Raw genomic sequence first — 24084 nt, forward strand, 5'->3', positions numbered from 1 at the left:
CACCATCTCTGATAAAGCCATGGCATCCACAGAGCTCAGGAACATTGCAAACAGGACACATGATTTTCCTGATTTACAGACCCTTAGGAAGGATGGAGGATATGAGGATGGTTTATTGCGGGTGTGGTGAAAAACAATTTGAAGGTTATCGGTAAAAGCAGCTGCAGATGGAGTGCTGCTTTTTGGCCCAAGAAATGAGCACTGACTGGTGGGATCTCATCGTAATGCAGGTTTGGACACCAAGCAGCGGCTGCAGTGCTTCTGGCTATGAAAAGCAACAGTCCTAGGCCCTGTCAGCTGAGCTCACCCCAGCCCTCCAATGCAGGGACACCAGAATGAGAGCAGCACTGATAGTGGAGACCTGAGTGGCAATTGCAGTCTACAGATGTGCAATGTCATGTTGCTTCTGGTCAATGAGAAATCATTTTTTGGGGTCACAGTGGGAGACATTGTCATGCAAGCATGTAGGGCCATTAATCAATTCCTGCTATGCTGCTCTTCTGCCCCAGCTATGGTCACTATGGCCTGCCAGGAGCATGGTCATTTGCAAGAAACAATACAGATTTGGTTCCTATTCCCTGTGTACAAGTATAGGGTAATGGCACTGAATACTGTCACTATTTTTCCACAACTGTGGTGACTTTAGCTGATATCGTACTTCTGATGATAACAAAGGCACAGAGAACACAGCTGTTCCTGGTGTTTCAAAGCTATCTGGGTCTGTATGCCACTAGCTTGTTTACTGCCAGCCAGACTCATTGCAGAGTGTTATGGGTAAGTGTCCTTCTCTGGAGGAAGAAATAAGGCAGCTATTCCTCGAAACTTTCTAGAGAGGACTGCAGAGAATCTCCATGAAAGTTGCAGCTCGATCTTTCAGGAGGATACAAGGAATGTCCCTATGTACAGTAGAACCTCAGAGTTACAAACACCAGAGTTACAAACACCTGACTACACAACCACACACCTCATTTGGAATTGAACGTACGCAGTCAGACAGCAGAGGCCAAAAGAAGCAAATACAGTACAGTGCTGTATTAAATGGAAACTACTTTAAAAAAAAAACAGGAAGATTTGACAAGATAAGAAAACTGTTCAGTGCTTGTTTCATCTAAGGTGGTTAAAAGCAGCACTTTTCTTCTGCATAGTAAAGTTTCAAAGCTATATTAAGTCAATGTTCAGCTGTAAACTTTTGAAAGAACAACCATAATGTTTTGTTCAGAGTTACAAACATTTCAGAGCAATGACCAGCTTCCATTCCTGAGGTGTTTGTAACTCTGCGGGTCTACTGTATGTTTGCAGACTGCTCTCCATCCACTTCCCCTTCCCCCTGCCTAACCCAACAGGGGAGTGAAAAGCAGATACCAACTCTACATCTGATTGTTGTGCTGCTACCTCTTCTCACATGAGTAAAACAAAGAAAAGTTGATACCTGTGTCTTGTTAACTTGGGGATGGACTGATCACCATTTTTATATTTAAATACTGTGAGAAAAAATGCATGCTACACTTACCTGAGATCCCTCCCCTTCATTGGATGTGTCCATGTTCAGCTGGTGCCACTGGCTAGACTATGGTGGAATCTTGAAAGATATCTCTACACAGTCTGCGGAAGCAAGCCTCCCAGCCTGGCTCAATAGACTTGGGTTAGCAGGGCTCATGTTAGTGCTCTAAAAGTAGCTATGAAGGCAACTCTTGAAAGTTGTGGCTTGGGCTCTGAAATTCCCCCACCTCATCCCTAGGCTTCAGAGCCCAAGCTCCAGCCTGAGCCACAACTTCAAAGTGTTGTCTGCACCGCTATTTTTAGACCATTAGTTTGAGTCCCACTACCCCGAAGACCATCAACCTGGGCTGCAAGTCTTATGTCCGTGAGCTGTGTAAAGATACCTGAAATGGTCCTGGCTCATGGCATGGCTGGAGCCCCCCACCCACCAGATGTCCCTTTCCCTCTTCATAGCAGGAGTGTCTGTCTCAAGCTTCTCCATGGTCTGCGGGGTGCTGATGGAGTCTCCACCAAGTATGAAATGCAACTTCTTGTGAAAATGGCAAGTCTACAGCACAGCACCAGCTGTATTGAGCCCCCTGGTCTTACAATACACCTGCCACATTTCCTTCACTTTCACACAGAACTGCTGCTGATCCCTGTCTTAGCCCTTTGCCTGCATCCCCCATGCAGTCTGTTCATAGATGGCCATATTTCTATGGCTGGTCTGTAGCGGTCCTGCACAGCCTCTTCTCCCCCCCAGGCTCAGGAGTACAATACTTCCTGTCTACCCCAGGCGGGAATGCGTCTAGTAGATGGAGTTCCGTGGCGGGTTGGGCAGTTGCACACAAGGGAGAGCTGCTTACCATGTCACTATAACTGGGTGCTTGTGTCAGCCAAAGGCAAATTTGAGCATAGACACACACACTAACAGGTTGATGCAAGGCAACTTATGTCGAGCTAACTTTGTAGTGTATGCTGTTTAGCAAATGTTTACCCCCTCATGATTAAACCTGTCTGTTCTCTTTAGCTTCCAAATGGAGCGTTCTACAGAGTGTTTTTGACACTGCCTATAAAGTATCCACTCTTGTAAGAAATACGTGATATTAAAGCTTGCTAAATTTGAGATACCTTTCTGAAGAAAAGGGCCATCTTCTTTCCCTCTCATGAGATCAAATCTGTGGTTTCTTTTTTTAATGCTGTTTTGAACAATAGCAAAAAATTACAGGAACTGCCACTTTTTCCTACTGCTTTCCAGCTGTACCCTCTGATGGTGTGAATTGGGAAAGGATGCTAAGAGCAGTCATGTTTACATCTTTCTCACAGCATATAATTTAACTTTCAAAAATATAAAATAGGACAGCAGAAATATTTTTACTTGTTCTTACAATGTCCAAAGTTGTTTCTTACTGTTTTTATTTGAAGGAACTAGACACAAACCTGGCTGCCTTAACCACTGCTTTTCAGAGAGCTACAGCTGAGAAAATCTGCTACCAGGAAGAAGTGAATAGAACTAACAAGACTATTGAGCTGGCCAACAGATTAGTGAAAGGTCTGAAGGTGAGGTCCTACAGGGCAGGCTAATGAAGCAGCCTACAGAAAGCATTTCTTTGTTATACATGACTGATCTGGCAATAACAGAGGCACTTAGCAAAGAACCTGATGAGCTGAAAAAATTATGTCATTATCATTCATTTTTTTCATAATAGAAACATGTTTTTGACCTTTACATTTTCTTATATTTTGCCTCACTGCGGTATATATGAACTGTAAGATTACCTAGTAACTAACACATCCAAGAACATTAAAAGAATGGATCTAGTGAATTGTAGGTATTGACAATGACTATGATTTAATAAGATGCAATGGCTTTATTAGCAACAATTAAACAATGCTAATGATACTGCCCTTGCTTCGGGTACATACAGAATAATACAGTTTGGGCTACTTAGTTAAGTAATATGATAATTCTCTAATTAGCTCTCTGAGAGGTGCAGTGGGTATTACAAGAGAGAGACTAAATAATGGCAAACCAATGAATTATCAAAAATCCATATTGTCTGTTGATTCAGGTTGGCTCAGGGGAATCCATATTCACTAATGGATTTTTCATTTGTCATCCAGCTAGATTTTTTACCTTATATACTTTTTTCAGATATTTTATTCCATGTTAAAATTCATTTGAGGAATCTCTTGCTATAGTTTACTGGCATTGTAGGTGTTGTGCAATTTGAGTCAGTCGTTTGAAGCTGACTTGGATAACCAAATATGTGGATGGCAAAAATAAAAGATCTATTTGTTATTACGTAAAATTATATTGTTCAGTCTCTCTGGCAGAACTTAAAATAAAGCACTGCATTTCCAGAAATCATAAAAAGGATTGATTGACTGAAGGAGAATGCAAAAGGCCCACTGTTTCTGTTTAAAGCAAAATCAAATAATTTAAAATGTTAACATTCCAATTGAATTGAAAGTATAGTATATTTTTAGTGAGAAACTAATGCTTCTACAATTAAACCACATACCTAATACAGAATAATAAAGGCTCTAATACAGCAGACCTTTCAAAATTATTGCAATAAATGGTTATTCTGGAGCATCAGATATTATTTTCTTCTGCCTAATGTATCGTATTGGTTGGTTCCACCATAACCCCCTGCTGGGGTTGACAAGCACTGGAATAGCAACAGAGTGATGAAAAGGGGAGGCGTATAATGAAAAATAATCTAAAGGAGGAGACGAAGATGAAAGGAAAGAAAAGTTGAGTCATTCACTAGATGAAGACGACAGTCAGGTGAATTTTAATGGCAAGTCCTTCACCAAGTACCTCTCAAAGCAACAGTTCAGTGAAGAAACTGGATAACTCAAGGGGTTGGTGGTGAGATACTGAGTCTATCACCTGTATCAAATTTGACCTAGGTCAGTAATGACCCAAAGCTGTTACCATTGGATAGTTGTTGCAAGGCCTGTATGAAGTGAATACTCTCAGACCGTATCCCTAGTGAACAAGAGGACTGATTTGTTTTCATCTTAATTTTTTCTGAGAACATATTATTTCATTAGCTTTATGCCAAAGTCTTTGTGGCAGTAATCGTTGCACAGTGCACTGGCAAATACTAGAAAGGTAATCTTTCCCCAAATTCCCTTTGATCAAGTGCTGCATAAGTGGATCTCTCTACTGCATTAATATGTATATTAATTTTTTAGACTAAATGGAATTTCATCCTGAAAATCATCAGTATACTAACAAATAACCAGTGCTTGTGTATTCTCTTCTGATTCCTGGGGGAAAGTACTGAATGCACAGTCTTGGAAGCTGAAGTTGTCTAGTCACAGGAAAAAAAACAAGGGATCAATTATGGGCCAGTTAAAGTCAATAGCAAATCTCCTATTGACTCTAGTGGATGCAAGATCAAGTCCTGAAACAGGCAATGGCTGTGTAAGTTTTCCCTGCCACTCCACCAGTGTCCCTCAGCCCTGACACAAAAGGCCATCTCTAGGGCCTGAGAAGTTAGATCTGTCTCTGTATCCATTCCATCTTTGGCCTCTGATTGGTGCCAATAATGCTTTGGTCATCTGCTTGCTAATCACAGAACTGAGGCCACGAACTCATTTCATATAAATCACCAAACAGCCATTTTCAACAACTTTTCCACCACTAATGCCCTGAGTTGATTTTTCACAAGGCATTTGGATATCACAGATATTACCAGTCCCCAAAGCCAACACGAGTCAAGATGAAGCTTTAACCCTTCCCTAGAAATTCCTGCATCTATGAAGCATAGCTACCCCTTTACTACTATGCTGTTGATTGGATCTTGTCCCCCCTACTGCCAAAAACAACCTTCAGTAGATCAACATAATGCTGAACACAGGATATTTTGTGCAACATAATTGTATGAGGCTTGCTATGTGTGAACTCCAAACTATTTGTCGTTTCTAACGTGTGAGTAACCCCACATGTTCCCAGAGCAATAACAATTTCCTTTTAGCAGTTGGTTTGTAAACAATTAGTTAACAAGGATCTTTAATCCTTGTATTTTAATCTGAAGATGTGAGACAGGTTCAGGCAGTCCCTCAGGATTGTGAACAAGAGAAAACTCTGTGTGGAGCTATGCTCCTACCTGCAGCTTTTATTTCTTATTCTGGTTCATTTGCAAAGAGATACAGCCATGAGCTAGTGCAAAACCTGTGGCTGCCTTTCTTGACAAACTAGAGGGTAATTCAAGCCTTGCACACACCTTCTTAATTGAAGTGTTTATACTGTTTATTTTTTAAAAAGCACAATTAATCTGAAAAATCCATCAGCTGTATTTCCTTTTTTGACCTGTTGACTCACCATATAGCTTAAATGTATTTTCTGCAAATATCTCCTTGTATAGGATGGTATATGTGGAAATAATAAATCAGCAAAGTGCACGCCTGAACAAGAGCAACTTATGCCACTGGCTAGTGCTTACTGTTGTTTGAAACATATTCACTAGGTGATGAGGGCTAGCCATTCAGACTAACCCAAAGACCATGGGGAAGTGGTTTGCAACCCAGAGCAATTGCCAGGCCCAGCCAGTATTCTGCTGAGTGCTGTGGCGAGAAGCTTACCTGCTGCTTGTATGAGGGGACAGGCTGTTAATACTCTATTCTCGCCCCTCCACTGTGCACCAATGGAGCACAGAGCAAGATTTAGTGTTCTGTTATAACACTGGCTTTATCGTGAAAGCTATAGTTAAGGTTGCACTGAGACTTCCATCTGAACTTGCTGTTGTCTCATGTTCATAACTTTCCTTCAGATGAAAATTTCCTTTACATCTGAAATTTTTCATGCTTGGTTTCAGCTGAAATGTGATTTTTTTTTTTTTTTTTGCAAGCCTGAGTAAAATCCATTCACTGGTATTGAATTATGCAAGGATGGGGGAAAAAGATATTTTTTCTATTGTAAAAAAGTCTTTTTTGAACATTTATGACTCACAAAAAGCTGAATGTTACAAGCTGAAACTTTCCAGGTGGCTAGTTTTGACTGAGGGCCAGTCTCCAAGCTAATTACAAAGGAAGAGAAAGAAAGAAAGAAAAAGTTACATACAGTGTTTTATATGATTAACTAATTTGTTTGAGATGTTTCTATTATGAATCACTTAGCATAAGTTTAAAGTAATAATCTTATTTCAGATATTATAAAATATTATAATTACATAATATCAGTGTTTTGTGCTGCGATTTCACTGTGGAGTTCCACACAGTAGCTTTTGTCTATGAAAACATGGAAGCTCACAGTGAAAGCAGTATCGTAATTAGTGTTTTGTGAATCATGTGCTTTGACCAGAGAGTGCTAAGCACAGCTCAAGAGGAGAGTGCAAAGTTGGCCTTAGACTGCTTTTATCCTCTCCTGAGCCTGGGGCTGTCTGGATGCCAGGATGGCCTCAGTAAATTAGAGCAGTCTGGGGGCTACTCTAAATTATTATGCAGGCTCCCAAGAACACCAAGGGACCATCCTAGCAACTAAAGACTTTCAGTATATAAATATTCCTCCATTTCCCCAGATTTTCTCTTTGCAACAATGGGTGGAATAGCAGGTGCCAAAGGAACACTAAAGTAGCTCTGTGGCAAGGGTAGTCAGTAGCTAGCCTGTGGACCAAATCCGGACCTCCAGACGCTTTTGAACAGACCACAAAATCTTTTTATTCTCTTATTCTTAATTTTATTTTTGTATTGTTTTCTGTGGAGTCTGGACCTTGACCAAGAAATTTAGACCTTGACAAAAAATAATTGATTACGTCTCTTCTATAGACTGGTTAAGCCAGTGTTCGATCAACTTTGTGCTAATACAGGGCAAAATTTGGGCCTGAATCCCTTTTTGCTTAAAAACATGGAAATAAAATATACACATTTATATTAATGTAATAATGTTAAGGCCATAATTTTAAACACTCTACAGTCAGGATGTACAAAAAGCAGAGGTCTTCATGGTAACTTGTCCACATGGCATGTGTAGAGCTAAATTCTGCTCTGTTATACCACCCTAAGTCTGGAGTAACTGAGTTGAAGGCAAAGAGTTTCTTATAGCTATGAGACAGTGTAGCTGAGCGTGGAAATTGGCCCATCGGGTCCTGATTATACCGCTAAAGGTTTAATATACAGTGATCACTCTTCTGCCCTTGTATGTATAACTCTAAAATACTTCAGTGAATGTTGCACACACAGTCAAATTATTTTCCTCATATGCAGCACTGGAGAGCTGAGATCAGTATGATCAGCTTAATTTGTGTATTCCCTGTCTTTTGGCTGTTTGAAATTATAACCCAATTTCTTACATTCATGTGTTGATTAGTAAAAAGTTAAGAAGTGTGCTGCATTTTTTTTCTGTTGCTGCAGTTTGTTCTTTACATGCATTACAAATATGTGTGAAAAGATATTGTGACACACAAGCCATTGAAACTAGCAATTTAAAAGTTAACCTTTATTGCTTTAGGTCTCCATTCCAGTGACGGAAGGTCTTGATCCAATCGTCATGCTGACGGATGATGCAACAATTGCTAAATGGAACAATGAAGGCTTGCCTAGCGATACATGTCCACACAAAATGCCACTATTCTTACAAACGATGAACATTGGCCTCTATTGATTGACCCCTCCGCTCTAGAGGGATCAAATGGATAAAAAGCAGATATGGCTTAGATTTGAAAGTCATCCATTGGAGTCAGGCAGGATAAAAGCTAGTTGGCAGCCACCAGAATTAGTAGGAATAGGAACATTTATTTGTTGAGCTACTGAAAAGGTGTGGGGACTAATTTTATCATGAACTGTTTTCTTTATATCCCAGGAAGCATTAAAAACTCTAATAAACTGTTTTCTTACTGTAAGCTTAGCAAAGTATCCAGTGACATAATTAACTGAGTTGTCTGTTAACATCTTCAGCACTGTGTCCATGTCTCCCCCGACCCCTGAGGATTTTTACAGGTATGTTGATATTGTACAGAAGGTAGTTGTTGCCAGGGCTGGTGCAAGAATGTTTTGCACCCTAGGCGCCACAAGCCTGAGAGGCAGAGGAAGTGAAGCAGCTCACCCCTTCCCGGTCTCCTCCCCGAGCGCTCCATGGCTGCTTCACTTCTCCAGGCTTGCGGCGCCAATCAGCTTAGGCACCGCAAGCCTGGAAGGCAGGAGGAGGTGGGGCAGAGGTGAGCTGGGGAGGGGAGGAGACCCCCCACCGCTTGCTGCAGGAGGCCCGACTCGCACTCCCCTACCCCAGCTCCCTCCGCCTAAACGCCTAAACCCTGAAGAAAATGGCACCCCCCCCAAATCCGAGTGCCCTAGGCGACCACCTAGGTCACCTAAATGGTTTCACCGTCCCTGGTTGTTGCTGGAAATCCTGTTTTGATAGAGAACTCGGATGTAACCAATGAACTTGTACCTGACCCACTACTTGGAAGGCATATGCTAAAGAAAGGAAGGTAAAGCAGTTTGCTATCAGCAATCTCTCCACTTACGTTTATCTATATTTAATGTATCTTTTCATCAAAGTTCTCCGGCACCTGTATGATTGGGTGTGCTACCAACTGGGTACTGCATGGCATCTGAATGGATGGGCCCAGCTGCATCTTCCAGCTGCTTAACCCTTCCGTGTATATAGGTATATAAAATCATGAGTGATGTGGAGAAAGTGAATAATGAAAAGTTATTTACTTGTTCCCATAATATAAGAACTAGGGGCCACCAAATGAAATTAATGGGCAGCAGGTTAAACAAATAAAAGGAAATGTTCTTCACACAGCGCACAATCAAGCCTGTGGAACTCCGCCCTGAGCAGGTTATGAAGGCTAGGACTAATAACAGGGTTCTTAAAAGAGAACTAGAATAAATACATGGAGGTATTAATGGCTATTAGCCAGGATGGATAAGGAATGGTGTCCCTAGCCTCTGTTTGTCAGATAGGGTGGAGATGAATGGCAGGAGATAGATCACTTGATCATTACCTGTTAGGTTCACTCTCTCTGGGGCACCTGGCACTGGTCACTGTCAGCAGACAGGATCCTGGGCTGGATGGACCTTTGGTCCGACCTAGTATGGCTGTTCTTATGTTCTTATGTTCGGCTTTACACCCATGCACACGTGACAGGGGAAAACTAAAGTTTGGGCCAAGGTTCTAGCTGCACAATCCTGGCTGTACTACCTGGGGACCTTGTGAGACCCAGATGAGTAGTGTTCCCCAGCACACAAATATGGAATCTTCCTCACTTCCCTACTATAGCACCGGAGGGGTTATGCCAACATATGTGCTGCCAAAAATAGGCAACATTTAGCAATGCTCTTGTCTCCTCTCCCCAAAAGGAGGAGTGGCTGGAAGGGAGCCGTATCCTCCACTTTATTAACTTGATTTCTTTATTTCACTATTTTGACATAGGGAGCTGTATCTCCCTCATTCAAGTTGTGTACCCTCCTCTCTGAGATAGAGATAGGCTAATATGAATGGGTTCCTCAGCTATTCACTCCCCTTTTATCTAGTCGCATTTCCCACTCCTCACCATTACAATCCTGAATCCTTTCCTTCCTTCTAGTTTAGCTTCACCTACAGCCCTTTGTGCAACTACCAGGGATTCTCCCTTCCATCCCATGGCCCTGCCAGAGACTGAGAATATCCCATCTCATGGTCATTGCCTCTATTGCCCAAGATTGTTTCTGACTATAGGGATCGCCTTGTCTAATCTCTTTAAATCACATAACCCTGGGAAAGTTGCCATAATGCAGCTCTTACCTACAATTTAGCAAGAGAGATCTCTTATTAATGGAATAGCATAGAATTTCTTCAGTTCCTTTTCTCTACTCTTTAATCATACTGGGAGAAAGTAGTTAGTGACCCACAGTAATGAATTCCTGACTCTTGAAATTTAGTTCTAATTACAGCAACTGTGAGATCCCTAATCAAACAGGTCAAACTGAGGACCAAAGTGGACTCATCACAATCCTCACATTCCTGTCCTGATCCTTTCACCTTTTTTCTCTTGTTATCTTAATTTCCCCACCTAACTTTAAATTTTACTTCTAAGTTTGTCTACGTATTGAGAATAGGCTTCCTAAGGGCTAGTCTACACTGGCAACACTAAAGCATTGCTACACCAGCACTTTAACATGACTTGTGTGGTCATGGCAGAGTGCTCCCAGCGCTCTAAAGAAAACCAGCTGCATGAGCAGGGTAGCTATCAGTGCTGGTGCACTGTCTACACTGGCCCTTTACAGCACTGAAACTTGCTGCACTCAGGGGGCTGTTTTTTCATGACACCCCCCACAGCGCAACTACATGCAGACTCCTCCTTATGCTGCCTACTGATACACTGGTGTGCACCAGCTCAAAGTGGAATGGCAGCTTGAATTTGTCACTCCCTCGGGAGGCATTTGATTCAAGATGGAATTTCCGGGTATGTTGAGACTCACAAAGTTACTGCTACTAATTATATTTTGGTTGCAATTCTGAATGTGAATGACTTTTGAAATGCACAGTTTCTGTTCCAATACACACTACAAGTCTCTTTTGGACTTGAATAACTGAGCCAGGCATCCTGTGCACTTTTCAGCCAAGCTACTTTCCCCTCACTCACATTTTATTTCTTCAGAAGCACAATTATTTCCTACTGTCATGTTCCTTTCCTTCATCTCCACTCGCCCCCCCCTCCCGTCAGCCCTCCCACACAAGTATATAAGAGTAGGGGATAATGAATGTAAGTTTCACCCTAAATTCTGGCTGATCCTCCACACACAGTTTGCAATTCTCCATTACAAACCAGAAAGCCAGGCCCAGAACACTTCAATCAATTTCACTGTTACTCAAGCTGGTTTAGAAGATCAGTTGTTGGCACTCGTTGTCAATTTGGGAAGACCAGACTTAGACCCTTTCAAAGTATATGTGTGTGGGTGTTGCTGTAACATTTGTCAAGTTAGTAATTGTGCTTTAGAATGACACTTCCACCTGCTGGAGGAACCAGCACAACAAACTTTTTCACTTTCATCAATAGATTTGTACTTGTCATATTAATATATATAGCCTAGCAGGCATTCAGGTAAATTGTGCTCAGTGGGCCAGATTATAATCTCTCATACACTGCACTGAATCATTTAATCTCTTTATGGATGTTAGATAGATGGACCTTGAGCCAAAGTCATGGACTTGAATATTCCCAAATGTTAGTGGGATTCAAAATCCAGATGTGAACCCATCTTTGAATTCAAATTGGCCATAACAAAACCCAGACTCAAATGCCCCCAGTCCTGGGATGTCTGAAATGCAAGGGAAATGCTAGCCTCTGCTGATGGTGAAACCTGTGCCAGCCCTCTATGCTGTGAGCACCACTGCAAGCCACCTGCAGCTTGTGCTCCTCTATGGGGAGCAGCAGGAGTTGGCTGGCATAGCAATCTGGGTGGGGCTGGGCTGGAAAAGGGTGTGCCTAAACAAGAGGTAAGATGCATTGTCTCTTCATTGGCACATTTATACTGGGTGGGAAAAAAAAAAGACCCATGGCAATGAGTTTCAGAGCCCAGGTAAAATGACATAGGCTTGCGCTATGGGGATAAAAATAACAGTGTAGATGTCTGGTCTTGGGCTTGGGCTGGAGCCTGGGCTGTGAAACCCAACAAGGCGGGGGGGTGGGTCTCAGAGCCCAGGCTCCAGTCCAAGTGCAAATGGCTATTCTATTTTTATCATTACAGTGCAAGCCTGGGCTCTGAGACTCACTGATGTGAGTTTGGGTTTTTTACCTATAGTGGGGTAAAATGTTCAGAAGTGCCTAAGTATTTAATTTAGAAGCATAATGGATTTTTCAATAGGATTTGGAGTTTTAGGCATTTAGGAAACTAAGTTCCACTGACTTAAATAAGTCTTAGGTCATAAGTGTCCACGTCACTTTTGAGAATGGGACTTTAGCTTCTAAGCGACTTGAGCACTTTTGAAAATGTTACCTTAAAGTTTCCCTCCCTATGGTGCAGACACACACCAAATCTGAATGTTGCCAATTTAGCCACTATAGTTATGTTTGAGATGGATATGTCATGTATAAGCTCATCTTGGAATGCTCCTTTTGGACTGAAATATCTTCTGCTTGGTCACATCAAAAAGGTTTAGTTGAGGGTGAAACAAATACACATTTTTATACTTGTAAAAATTGTGGCATCTTTTTTTTTACTTTAGAATAACTGATGATACCTGTGTTAGTACTTTGGAGTTGGCATGCACAGAATCCTCACTGAGGAAGCCGCACTTTGATAACTGAGAAATAATGGAGAAAGGAATAAACCAATGTAACGAGTAATGAATGCATTGAATGGATCTTGTGAACTGGGCCATGAAAAATGCCAAGGAAGAACCTATGAGCAGAGCCTAAACAACTCCTTCCCCAGCAACTTCTCCTCAACCTCTCTACAAGAGTGGGATTCTATTGGCTGGGGGTTGGAGGTATCAGTCATCAGAAGGGGCCTGGGGAACTGCCTGTAGATAGCATAATCCTTTCAGAACCCCACAGATTTGCCACAGATAAGTGCTGAGAAGTTCATGCTCCTGATCTATGGCTTGTACTCATTGCAAAGTTGCAACTGGAGACCAGGGACCAATGCCAGCAAGGTCACTAAACTGCTTCTGCAGCTGTTGGTGGGGTAGGCATGCCACATGAATTCCCTCAGACTGACATTGGGGTCATGATTCTTTGCAAAGCATCAAGGGTCTGTACGCTTAAAGCACATGCCAGGCCAGGTCTGCTCAGCTATTACCCCTATGAACCAAAGGGATAATGCCTCAGGTTTTCCATGGCTTTGAAGCTATTTATGTTGTATATGACTTCTTCCTGCTTCTGCATGTTTTTGCCTAAAAGAGGATGACATGACTGGTGTGTGGTGTACACAGAAATAATTGTAAGATATGGTCAGACATAGATCTGGATGTTCAACTCAGATTTATTAGGATGGAATCTATAGCCAATAATTAGCTAATTTTTCTGATTTAAATTTGTTTAATAATAATCAGAAAAAAGGTCACAATTTATACATTTTCTTCCTTTTAATGTTAATCCAAAACTTAATTACTAAAATCTAGGTTTACAATGAAGGTTTAGGTGATCAGTTTGTTTGAAGCAAAGAGATGCAATATTTCCTATATTAACATTGTTTGATTTATAGATTTGCAAACTAGCCATCTTCATTTCAGTCTGAACTCACAAAGCAGCAAAATTATTTTAAAATTGAGTTGAAAATGCTTGAGGATGAATTACTGGCATGCCTTTCAGCTGCCAAGAGTAATTTCTTTGGGGATACACTTCTGGTTGAAAAGCTGGAAACAACACACAGCAGCAGAAATAGAACTAAAGGTAAAATATGAAAAGAATCAGATCAGCAACAAGATCATTTTGATAAGATGAAAATGGCTCTTTTTGATCAAAACCAGATGTTTTGCTTTCATAATTATACTTATTGCAACACCTCTATTTTCAACATATTAATCTGTGAGGATCTCAGTGTGTTTGAGATTCTTTTTAATAACTCTTTTCCTTGGGTAGCAGCCTTGGTTATGTACATAGGTGAAACTGCACATGTATGTTGTGTAGTAGAATCTCTCTGTAATTTGTACCCTGATAATTCTAAAATGTTTTAATCACAATGAAATTCTTTTATAAATTCAAAAGAAAAGCTGCAAGAAGAAGAGAATTAGACTGATGTTTTACATTTCACGTGACTGTTAACTGAAAATTAGCTTTTCTTTGAGGCATCTCTCTTCATAGTTTCTTATGAGCCAAATGCTGACTGATATTTTTCTATGTTGTTTGGTTTAGAATTTTTTTAAGATTGCACTGTACTGAGTTATTGGTTGTTTGACATTGCTCAATCATAAAACTAAGGGCCCAAATTTTTAAAGGTATTTAGGCACCAATACAGATAGGCACGTAGTGGGTTTTTAAAAAGCACCTAGGCACCTAAGTCCCAAGGGCCCGAGGAGATTAGATAAAACAACAGGAGGGAACAGTGCAAGAATTATTCCAGTAAAATGCAGGCAGACAGATTCAATCAACTGAGCTGTTTTCTCTGGCTCTAAGTAGTCAGAACTGACTGTAAAAACGTATGTCCAGTATGGAAAACCCTTTCAGTGGATGCATAATGAACCGCATACAAACTGAGGAACTCAAGAAGGTAATAGGAAAGTGACGAATGCAATACGCATTTTGGAGCTCTATATTAATTTCTGCTACGCTGATGCACATCATTGCATCTCTTGTGCAAACAGTGCTAAGTATGCTAACCAAGAAGCTAATGTTAGAAATCATTGCATTTTAAAGTCAGGGTTCATATGCAGTTTAGAGAGAAATATTACATTCATAAGTAAAAAATGTCATGTGATATCAGTAATAAATACGTGGCACTTATATCTCCTTTTCATCTGCAAAGTGCTTTACAAACTAATTAATTCATCCTCAGTTCATCCTTGTTAGGTAGAAAAATACATAGTTCACCCGTTTCACAGATAGGGAAACCGAGGTGATGGTTAAATGACTTGACCAAAATATCTGAGGATGTCAGCATTCAAGCCAGCTCAAAATACAGAGATGCTATTATCCCAACCCTTCCACAACGCAGAATAGAGAACATCAACAAACAACTACAGAAATGTCTCAGAACATTACTCACATGACAGTGTCTTTTTAAAAGGAAGATGCTTACTTCTGAAGGTCTTCCTTAGGTGGAGAGGATTCAGTAAGTGCTGTGAGACTAGATGGAGCTGAAAGCTGTGAACCCTGCTGGGCTCCTCTTCCATCAGGCTTGTCTGAGTCCTGAAGTCAGAGGGAAGAATGAGAGAATGTGGCTATGGCTGATTACCCTGTGTGTATGCATCCTGCCTGGACTCTCCTTAGGGGACTGTGAGTAAGATGTTCCCAGGAACCCAGTAAATAGCGAATCTGCACATTAGCGGCAGGCTTGTATTTGTCTTACTGTGGGGTCATCTTCACCCGTCTCCTAGATAACTTTAAACTAACATAAATCATTGCCAAAGTTTCCCCTATAAAAATCCTCAGGAAACAGCCTATATTGATGAAACAGCAGAAGATAGCAAACATTCAATTAAAAGCCTCTTTCAAAAGAAGCCATAAAATAAACTAAAGCATCAGAACTCTTTATAAACAGGTTATTGGGATAGACTGGAGTTTAAAAGAACCTTTTAGAACGTTTGCTTTTTAAAATGGTTGAGTGTGAATCCTAAGGAAGAGCCTTTAGCTGGGACTTGTAAAGGAACCAGGGAAGGGGTTGCCTCTTACTCTGCAAAAATTCGCATTTGGGGGCCTGATTGTCCATTTCCATGGACGTTGTGCCCTCATTTACAGCAGTGCAAACTTGGAATGGTAACATTTCTACCACTTACTTTTCACTGGTGTAAATGACTATGCAAGGTGCAAGGGAATAGAAACTTGGGTCCTTGTTCCCTAGTTTCTGCAGACTAGCAGTGCCTCTTACAAAATGTGATCAGCTCTTCTTGGAATGAGGTTAGGTATTTCAGATAGGAACTGATGTCTTCCACCTGTTATTCTTTCGGTAGCTTCATGTCTCTCCTGAAGAGAGAGAATTACAGAGTGGTTATTAATGCAAAAAGGGCCAAATCCTGAAATCCATAGTTATTTTTTACCATGACATTTTTCAAACTACTGAGGACTGAGTTACAAATGATGAAGGACTTGAGGATTTGTCCCATTATAACCAGTTTGACAGTATTCTTCAGTTAAAATTATGTAAAGAGAGCAAGGGGAGGTGGTGGACAAAGCTATTATAAAATAGATGTATGATGCTTTCATAACTAAACTGTTCTCTTTATAAAGCTATATTCTAATGTGTGTGATTCTGCATGAATGTCATGTTCCAGCAGATGTTCTAGCACGTTACAAGCAGCTGCATTTGCTATGGGCATATATAGAAGCTGGATACTTTCTGTGTCTTCTCTCTATTCTCAGTTCACAAAACCCATTGAGGGAAAGTAATCACTGATTTATTTTCTTTCTTTCTTTTAAAATGTTTGAGCAGTGAGAAACAAATGGGTTGAAATTAAATATTTGCAACTCAATCCTGCAATGTCTGCACTCAAAACTCCATTGCCTTATTGGGAGTGTTGCATGTAAAAAACAATTTTAGGATGCGGCCCTTTGAATTTCTAATGCCCTAAAATGATTTGAAAAGTAACTAAAGCAGGGAAAAGAAGTTCATGTTCTTAATCTTGTGTCTTCCTCAAGGGCCTGATCCTTCAAAGACTGAGCACCTCCTGCTGGGTCCTGAGTGCGCTCAGCTCTCATTGACTGTAATGGGAGTTGAGAGTACATCACATCTCGAACCTTGCAGAATCTAAGGCTCTCAGAACCAGACCCAAAAGTTGTTGCTACCTCCGTCATTTTCAAACCCTCTGGCTTCTCCCAAGGCCTCTGTCACAGGGCTGCTCACTGAATCCTGTCAGTCTTAGTCAGGCCAGGTCCAGCTCTTCACATCCAGTTTCCATATCTCTGGTATATTGCAGGTTTTGGAAGCAAAAGTCAACAAAGTAAAGATCAATGAGGCTCATGAGCATTATCAGTCAGTAGTGGCAAGAGCTTCCTAGCTCTATTTCCTCATGGAAGAGCTGAATAAAATCAATCCAATATATCAGTTCTCACTCAAGGTTACTATTCAGGAAGAAATCAATATGTTTGTGTGCTGCAGTTTTAATCTAGTGTTACCATTGGCTTAGACCCTTGTCTCCCTTCTGTCACAGGCTTTTTATGTTGTATTTCACAAAGGAGTGCAGCAGGCAGAACCCTCTGACAATTGGGTGGGAGCGCGTAAACAACCTGACCAAGTGTGTGACATACTCCAATTTCATTTACATCAGTCGTGGTCTGTTTGAAAGAGAGAAGCTTACCTTTACAGCCCAGTTAGCTTTCCAGGTGTGGTATGTCTGTTACGGGCACACCTTTGTATGTTGTTGGGTGGGCATGTGCTCATGCATGTACTTGCTTAGTCCATGATCTCTTCCCCCCACAACACTTTGCTCCATATGTCATTATCTGTGAAGAACTAACCTTAAGATGTGCAGGGCCCTGATCTGCAGTGTGTGAGGAGAGATTCTGCCATAGAGCTATCTCCTCCTCCTCTCTTTCCACTGAGCGAGGGAGAGATTGAACTGGTTTGTACATTTACTAGGATGCTATACTGGTGCTTGAGCTGCTTATGGGGAAGGACAGCTCTACTGGGCCTCTGGAGAGTTGGTCTTTGGTCCATCAGTGTCACTCTGAGTCTGAGATGCTCCCTGGGGCTGTGTGCGCAATTTCTACAGTACTTCCAGCCACTCAAAGTTGCTTTCTTAAGGACACAAAAACAATATCATCCCTGGAAAGTTATCCCAGTGAAGAGAGTTGATTTTTCCCACTAGCCATCCTGGGAGCAAAATGTGGGAGCTGGATTCATTTCTGAAATTATACACTAGGTCACCCAAGGATGGCATGGTCTTCACACACACATAACCCAGTGCGGGAGGGGAAAGTAATTAAGAAAGTATTATTTAAAAGTACTGCCTCTCATAACACAAGAACTAGAGGTCACCAAATGAAATTAATAGGTGTCAGGTTTAAAGCAAACAAAAGGAAGCATTTCTTCATACAACGCACAGCCAGCCTGTGGAACTCCTTGCCAGAGGATATTGTGAAGGCCAAGACCATAACAGGGTTAAAAAAAGAACTAGATAAATTAATGGAGGATAGGTTCATCAATGGCTATTAGCCAGGATGGGCAAGGATGGTGTCCCTAGCCTATGTTTGCAAGAATCTGGGAATGGAATTCTTGATGCTTTCCTATTCTGTTCATTCCCTCTGAAGCACCTGACATTGGCCACTATCAGAACACCGGATACTGGGCTAGACTGACCTTTGGTCTGACCCAAATGGCTGTTCTTACGAGGCAAGGGAAGAGTATTCTGTAATGTTTTCTGATTTGGTATAAAATGCTTTTTTTTCCCCTCGCATGGCTGGAAATTTCTCTGTTATGTCTTTGCTTCTCAACCCAGACATTGCTCTGTTGGGTTCATGGAGGGGGTTGTATGATGGGCACAGGCCTTAGCACCCCTCGCTACAAGTTCCTTTTTGGAAAAAAAAAATGGGGACAGAGGAGAAAGGCCAAGGGCCTATTGGGATGCTAGCTGCTATGTCCTGGAGGAAGGAGATAAATTTAGGAGAGGGTTTGGTTTGGCTTGTTGAATATGTGTTGTGGGGAAAGAGGAGGTTGAATCAGTTCTTAATTTGTGCCAGGGCTTGGCAGGGCTGAGCCCTGGTACTTCTTGGCTTGCTGTATTGTTTTTTAATGTTAAAAATATTGCTTGAACCCCAGCACCTAATTGCTTGAGCTCCACACCTCTTTCATACAAATTAAGCACTGGGTTCCCCATGTGGAGAAGGGGAAAGAGGCCGGGAAAGCAGTTATTCAGACACTGCTAGTATTTACCAAATCCGAATATCAGTCCTTTAGCTGTGTCTTACCCCAACTCCTACCGGGTCACCTACATGTCACCGTTAAGTCTATCACACTGGGAGATGTATTATGGGGTTGATCCAGCAAGGTGCTGAGCACCCTCTGCTCACTTTGAGAGTGCTCAGCACTTTGCAGGGTTGAGCTCTGTATTATATTATATTTTCTTACTTTCTAACTGAACTGCAAAAAAGGAACATGCATTCCTGAGTCATGTAAAAAATAAAGCATGTTTTATCTAAAAATTAACTGGAGCAGAATAAAACTTCATTGTCAGAAATGCTAACCATTATAACACATTTAGCATTACATCAGAGGTATCTACTGGGAGTTCCCTTAGATCATTTGATCAAATTAAGCTCCTAAAATATAGTTCAAAAATGTCATCCGGGTGTAGGATATAAAGTACAAGAATAGGGCAACTAAATTACTGAAAATTTGGGAAAATGAAATGTTGACTCATGTATTTTGACATAATGTAGAAATCAGGAGGTTTGCCAGACAGATCTGCTTCAGACTCGGCTTATGCAATATTTGATTTGCACAGCTGCATTGTAGATTGCCCACCACCCTGAGCATGAGCAGCTGGGCTTGGAGTAGGCAGCGTTACAGGACACAAGAAATTCTTCCCAGCCCCCTCAGCAGTTGCTCTGCAGCGTCTACTGTAGCCCCAAGCCTTTGCTCTGATTAACTCTCTCCTTATTCTGGTAAATCCATGGGTACATAATCTTGGATCTATTGGCTCTCCACAACTCCTGCATCAAAACCTCAGCTAGTAGCCATGCATAGGGAGGTCCCCTGAAGCTGAACCATGTAACACTGCTGAGCTGATGCCTTCCCCCTACCTCCACCTTTTGTAAAAAGCCTCTGATTCTTGTGATTAATTAATAGCTAAACCAAATAGCTACTCCAAAGCACAAGCGTAGCTTCCTGGAGTTCCCCTGCATTGACACAGGCTGCTTTTCAGAAATTTTCCTGGCTGTATTCCACTGTCTGACCATGCCAGTTAGTTCCACAGTGTGGGAGTGCTGCCCATACATCTCCTGTGCTCCAGGATCTGCCCTATTCCCAGCTCTGCTCCCACCTTGCAGTGGTGTGGAAAGGCCCTGGACATATAAGAGCTGGTTTAATTAAGGAAGTAGGCAGGAGGAAGACGAAAGCAGGAGGAGGGTGAGGTGAGAGGAGGCAGGGACTGAAAGGAAAGAAACAGGAGAGGGACATATAATTTAACCATGAGAATAATTAACCATTGTAACAGTTCACCAAGGTTTGTGGTGGATTGTCTATTGCTGACTATTTTAAAATAAAGATGGGATGTTTTTCAAAAAATCTACTCTAGGAATTATTCAGACTAGATGACCACAATGGCCCCTTCTGGCCTTAATATCTATGAATCAGGAGTGGAGAAGGAGGGGCAGAAAGTGAGGGAAGAGGGATGGGACAGAGGTTAGATCATTAAGAAATTTAGGTTTAAAGTGCCATTCTAATTTGAAAAGTAATTAAGTCAAATTGGCACCAGCTGTCTCAGCAGATCTGCTCCATGAATATATCTTGTCATGTCTGCTTGTCTGGGTAACAAAATGCATATTTCTTTCTTTTCTTTTTAGCACTACTTCAGGACAACCACAAACTGGCCTCAGCTGAACCATTAATTAAAGTCCAAATGTAGAGCCATTGCATTCATGAGGTGGCACCAGATGTAACTAACTGAAGGTGGGATTTGGCCTACAAAATCATTAGCACTGGTAACGAGACAGGAAGGAAAGAACCCAGCTTGACTTTAAGATCCCAAATTGAGTTTGCTGACCCAGCAGTTAGGGAAAAAAAACTTGTAATTTTTTTTACTTGTAAACTGCACAGATTTGAGCTGAAGTCATTGAGCTACACTAAACACGGAACCTTGGGATGACTTTTGTACAGAGTCGATTTTGGAAGCCACATTATTAATGTTGACACCCCAGCTGCAAGGTATACAGATTTTTGTATCACTACAAAGTGACATGGCATCATGCAACATTGTTACTTGGTAATGATGTATTCTAATGCAGCATCCTGATAGCACAGCACCCAAGTAATATTGCTTGCTATATGACTGCAAGTTATAGCACACAAACTTTCTCTCTTCAGAGCCTCAGATTTCCTTACTGCAGCCATGTTCTGTACCTTTGAATATATGGTCCCCTACCAGAGAGAGGAATAATTATAGGCAATGACAGCACTTGTCTGTCTCCATTTTGTCTCTAAATCTTTGGAGGTGCAAACAAAACACATTGGATGGGAGAGACTACTAATGTTGATGAGTGCTTTAGATCGCGTGATAATCTCTTTTTCTGTTAGCGATTACTGAATGGAAATCAAATACATGCATGTCTGGGATAGGAACAGATGGCACTTCTGTTATGTGAGGAAGAAATGGGGGTGAGAGGGCAGCGAAGTTGAAAAAAAAATGACCTCCCTCTCTGACTTACCAGGATTCATTGTGTTGCCCTCCTATTACAGTTGACAGTGACTCTTTATTGTCATAAATATATGTCAGAAGTTAGACAGAGAGACAGACGATAACCTTAAATCCTTTAGTGCATTTTACCAGGTTTCTCAAAGAAAAAAAAAAGGGGGGGGGAAGGAAGCTGAGGGAGTTGGGAAATGTCAGTGAGGCACTTCACAAAGAGCTCAATACATTTGTTTACCCCCACCCCCCGCTTTAAAATGGATTTAGTTGTAGTCATCATAATGCCATGGGTGCTGTCTTAAAAATAATGTAGATACTATTGTCTGTCTGCCATTTGGAAACTGTAGCTGTTTCAATGCACCCCTGCTGAAGTTGAAAAAAAGAGGGATTTATTGAAATGCCTCAAAAACCCATCCAACTGTCAGCATATTACTTGCCAGCTGAACTGCATCTTATTCCTGCCTCTACAGCGCCTGGCTTCATTTTTGAGAAATATTTTTGTCTTCTCTGAAACAGTCACTTTTCTTTCTCATCCCCCATTTTGCAAATGGCATCTGCAGTGTTAGATTTGAGGGTTGAGCTGAGAGGAAGCAGTGTTTTGAACTGACTAATTTGCAGGCAAGAAATAAAGCCCTTGTAAGGTGGTCCCAGGGGTGTCTTTCCCATGAACACTCTTTGAAGCTACATGTAATCTAGTGCATTTCAAAGGCAAAACATTTCCTATTCTCAAGTATCTACACGAGCCAGGGTTGGTTTACCAGTTTCCGGAGAATAATGACCTCCACCAGGGGCAGGGATGCTCCCGCCCTCCCCTCTCCCTCCAAAAACATTCCTGTTCTGTTTGAAAGGGGCAATTGCAGTCAGTCATTTGTTTGTCACATTTTTTGCTGCTCTGATGGCAGTGGTGGCTACTAACACTTAGCTGAAATGCTTCCTCAGTAAATTCCAGATGTTGGCAAGCAACATATCTTTGCACAAGACAGTTAAATACTATAGTGGTTTTATGCTTACTTTTGATTTCTAAAAAGTAGTTGCCAAAATGTGCTAATCTTAGATAGTTCAGATTCAGATTTGATAACCATCCAGAAATGTGGTTGTTTATCCAATCCTCTCAGTTCTGGAAATGTAATATGACATTTCAGTGCTCTTTGGTTTTGACTGAGCCGGGAACACCATAAAATTTCATTTCTCCTCACATTTTAGTGTTTCTGTCCCTGGGCCCATATTAAAAAAGGCACATAGATGGGAGCAAAAAAATTAACAGAAAGAGTTAAATGTTTGAACTTCAAAACAGCTTTAGGTTTGGGGTTTGGTTCAAATTTTGTATGAAGGGTCAAGGGTGTTTTTTGTTTGATTCAAACGGGCTCATCCAACTGCTACCTTTTGTCCACTTATCTACTGTTAATTGATTCAGCTGCAGTAGGGAACACTTCTATATTTAAAGCAATATGTTATGGTATCCATAGACTGCATGTTTAAAAAAACTTCTGGAACTTGGGATTTGGTCATGAATGGATCTGAAGCTCTTACAAATGTAAAGAGCTGTAGGCATTACCTGGGGAATTGTTCAGTTAATTATGTAAATATTTTGTCTTGCAGCTTTTACTTATGAATAAGGAATCGATGCTTGGGAACTTGACTTCTTATTCAGTGTTCATATTGACCACAGCTAAAATAGGTTACTGGAGTTTCACTCCAGCTCTGCATGGAGTACAATTAAGGTGTAGTATTACTCAGGAACCTGGGTAGGCTTGCAAGGAAGCCCACAAACGTTTTAAATAAAACAAAATCTGTGCAAAGAATTTGGGATTTTTTGCTGTTAAAAATATACATGGATACAGTCAAATGTGATCGGTGTGCTTAGGGTTTTTTCCATCTCTAGACAATGCGTTTTAGGAATGAATTTTGTGGGTTGGATAAAGATATTGAAGGCTCCCCAAAATGAAGGGAAAAAAGTGGCGGAATGAGAATGTCCAAAGAAAGAGAAGTTTTCACAAGAATGGAAAATGAAACGTTCCCTCCAGAAGCTGATTATGGTGTGAGCCAGAAGACCAGATCAGATGACGTATGGTGTTAGGTTAGATTACTAACCTGAACACTTAGAGGGACAGATTTTTTTGCCTCCAGAGGGTGGTGTTCTTGGATTTCTACCAAATATGAGTCATGATTAAATAGTAGTAGTATAAATGGTTTTTCTATAGCTTTTAAATGTTGGTTTCCCTGAAGCTTTATCATTTTGCAACTCTTAATTTATAGGAACTTTGTTGAAGAGAAATTTGGAACCAAATATGTAGAGAGGCATAAATATGAGTTTGCAAAATAGTTTTAAGAAAACAGTCCTGCTAGTTTTCATCTATCTCCTGGAGTTGACCCATTGAAAGTCATAGAATCATTAGGTAGGTCCATCCCAAACATGTCTGTTAATGTTGCACAAAAGGGAAAGCTTACAACAAACAAACTAGCTATTGAATTGGAGTGGAACTCCTACTCATGCACATTAATACCAAAAGAATTCATTGTAATTAATGCTATTACAATTGATCCCTCTAGAGAAATAAATAAGGAACCTCCATTATTGTTGAGTACCGTCACACGTAAATTCGTGAAATATATGACATTTGGAAAACATATTCCTTTATGACAATTGTAGTGCTTGACTCAGA

At 41.1% G+C, this 24084-nt stretch overlaps 1 pseudogene; it reads left to right on the plus strand.

Moving 5' to 3' along the window:
* The window catches only part of LOC116827195 (dynein axonemal heavy chain 11-like), a 209705-nt pseudogene that overhangs the window by 157196 nt on the left and 28425 nt on the right, over positions 1-24084 (plus strand).

The sequence above is a fragment of the Chelonoidis abingdonii genome, chromosome 10 (genome assembly GCF_003597395.2).
Source record: "Chelonoidis abingdonii isolate Lonesome George chromosome 10, CheloAbing_2.0, whole genome shotgun sequence".
In the NCBI taxonomy this organism is placed as follows: Eukaryota; Metazoa; Chordata; order Testudines; family Testudinidae; genus Chelonoidis; species Chelonoidis abingdonii.